This window comes from Rhinopithecus bieti, unplaced genomic scaffold (assembly GCF_001698545.2).
Source record: "Rhinopithecus bieti isolate Rb0 unplaced genomic scaffold, ASM169854v2 scaffold_18504, whole genome shotgun sequence".
Lineage (NCBI taxonomy): Eukaryota > Metazoa > Chordata > Mammalia > Primates > Cercopithecidae > Rhinopithecus > Rhinopithecus bieti.
The window spans coordinates 532,050-535,069 of NW_016809260.1; the positions used below are offsets into that span (position 1 = coordinate 532,050).

Consider the following 3,020-nt stretch of genomic DNA (forward strand, 5'->3'; position numbering starts at 1 on the left):
TATATATATATATATATATATATATGGGAGTTTATGAAGTAGTATTAACTCACATGATCAGAAGATCCCACAATAGGCCATCTGCAAGCTGAGGAGCAAGAAAGCCAGTTCAAGACCCAAAGCTGAAGAACTTGGAGTCTGATGTTCAACAGCAGGAAGCACCCAGCACAGGAGAAAGATATAGGCTTGAAGGCTAGGACAGTGTAGCCTTTTCATGTTTTTCTGCCTGCTTATATCCTGGCCATGCTGGCAGGTGGATTAGATGGTGCCCACCCAGATTAAGGGTGAGTCTGCCTTTCCCAGCCCACTGACTCAAATGTTAATCTCCTCTGGCAACACCCTCACAGACACACCCAGGATCAATACTTGGCATCCTTCAGTCCAATCAAGTTGACACTCAGTACTAGCCATCACAAACGTAATCAAAGTGGAAGAGAGAATATTTCTAACAGTTATCCTCTTAAGCTCTGGGGTCACATAACTTGATTAAGTGACTTCATCTACTTTAACTTTAGTCTCCTCATCTATAAAATGGGCCTAGGAAAAGTCTTCACTTCATAAGTGTGGTGTACAAATTCAATGAGACAATTCATGCCAAGGAAAAGGCATGTAGAAAGTATTTCGTAATGTGTAGTTCTTGCTTATGTTGTATCCCAAGGATCCTAAAACCCATGCTTTATCTGCCCCCTGAAATTCTCCCATGAGAACAAGGTAACACCAGAGCTCAGTTTTGATTTGATCTACATGTCTCATCTGTGAGAAGGAGTAAGGGCTGTGGAACTTTCTGGTTTGGAGTGGGCATGAACCAGTTCCCTGGTTGTAAGCCAAGACCTCTGAATTTTGCACCTGTGATTTCACTTCACTTCAAAGTCCCAAAGTACCACCCTTGCCATTTGTAGAGGTGAGAAATGAGTCATTTTTGCCACCTTCCTCAAAGCTCTGATAATTTTAAACACACCTATGTTCATTAGTGTTTCATGTGAAACATAAAATAGCTTTTAGTTAGGGTTTGGGCAGTCAAATGCACCCAAGCTTAATTAGAAAAGAAGGAGTTGTATAATGTCATGCAAAGAAGAATAGCCTGAGTCTTAGTGTGGCACCTGTGGGTGAACTAGGAGGATCAAGGGAGCAGTCATTATTCACTCATCCTGGCTCTGTCGTTTGGCAGCTGCAGAACTGTGGGTAAGCTGTCGAACCTCTCCAAGCCTACATGTCCTCCTTTATAAAGAGAAGAAGGTAAAAGCCTTCCTAGGGTCATGATGGGGACAGTGTTCTGTAGGTAAGTATTTGTTGCTACTGGGTTCACTGCACTTCTCTCCATAGACCTGATGGCTTAGGTAGGCAAGTCTGTTAACCATTTGGTATCTCCCCATCATTGGCAACCACAAGCAGGCAGCTCATTCTCTCCTAGGACTTATCTTCAACTTGCACTATGGGCAGTACCTGAGAGATTTCAAATCCAACACCAGCAGGAGGTACATGTCCCAGTCGCACAATGTAGTCAGGCTGGGAGTGAGTTGGAGCCAAAAGAGAAGGAACTACTTTCCCATGATTCCCACTGGCTGTCCCTTGCCCCTAGAGAGAGGCCACATCCAGTTGGAATCTGGCAGGGACTGACTCAGTAGGGATTCTGGTTCTGGTAGCACACAGAGAAAGTCTCCTTGTCTCTTGAATATCTCCAGTTCCTTCCATGGGACTTGCTCCATCTGATGTCCTTCGAGTCTTGTCACAGCATTTCCCACTTTGACTTGCTGTTTACTTAATTTTTTCTTACTATTAGACTTGCAGTCATTAATAGCATGGACTCTGGTCTTAGACTATCTAAGCTAAAATACTGCTGTACCACTTGTCTCAGTGCCCACATCTGTAAAATGAGGGTGAAAATCACTTTTCCTTAGTAGGGATGTTGTGAGGATTCAGTGAATTTATGCAGGTAAAGCACTCACAACAGTGTCTGGATTACAGTTAGTAGCATATGTGTTGACTCTTTCATTATTGCTTCCTTTTGCCTGAGTGACATCTCATAATTAGCAGGGTTCTTCAGGGGTTTCATCTTTCAAAAGAGAGGGGATAGAGACTGCCCAGTCAGCTCTTCACTCTGGACATTGAGTTAATCCATCATCTTGCAATACACAGTTGGACTCTCTTCCTGCCTGTTTATTGTGATCCTAGAGTGGCTCCATCCTTCCTGCTCTTGGGACAGTTCCTCTTTTTCTGGAACTATCTGTTTACTCATATTTCTGTATATCCACCCTTCTCTACACAGAGAGAAATTTTTCATATTTTACACACATATTCCCATTTTACAAAAAGATACAAACTTAACTTAAAAAAAACCAAATACTCAAATATGCCAACCCCACCAATATTACCCAAGGAAAAGGGCAGTTCTCTGCTATGTTCCTAATTCTCCCTAATTGTGGGTGGCGCCTAGGAGACTGCTTTGGGTTTTTAAAATATTTCCCCTCAACAGCTATCTTTTTTAAAGCTACAACAATAAGGGAGTTGAGTTAAAAGAGTTCTCTAAGGTAAAATTGTCTTTTTTGCCACTTAGCTAAAACTTACGGAAATAATATTCCAAAACACCACACAATACCCTCTCCCTACCAGACCCCAGTCCTCCTGGCCCACAGAGGCTCTTGGCAGCAAAGTCCATCTTTATGCAAAGGTCTGGTGAGAGACATGGGTAACTCTGAGCACTCCTCATGCCTTTCCCAGTCTGTATAGCACAAGAAACTCCAGACATTTCCAAAAAGTTACCCATCAGCTTCCCAGTAAAACAAAAGGCCATAAATTGGCACTTTCTTTTCTCTCTCTACCCAAGCTGTTCATACAGACAAAAAATTTAAGTCTGCAAGTTGAAAAATGCTTTCTTTTTTTTTAAAGTAGCTACCCACATGAAAGGAAGACTATTTAATTCTAGATCTACAGCTAGAAGATCAAAATAGGAATAATTAAAGTCTGAGATGTAACTGTTAAGAAAGGCATTTTAAAATCCTCTTTGCCAAGTCTTTAAACAG

General features: G+C 41.9%; 1 long non-coding RNA gene across 1 annotated transcript in view; it reads left to right on the forward strand.

The window, feature by feature from the left end:
* LOC108540024 (uncharacterized) overlaps positions 1-3,020 on the forward strand; it is a 10,064-nt gene that overhangs the window by 2,586 nt on the left and 4,458 nt on the right. Inside the window, exon 2 of the long non-coding RNA XR_001888556.1 lies at positions 1,169-1,279. This is a non-coding gene — a long non-coding RNA (uncharacterized LOC108540024). The remainder of the gene's footprint in view (positions 1-1,168; positions 1,280-3,020) is intronic.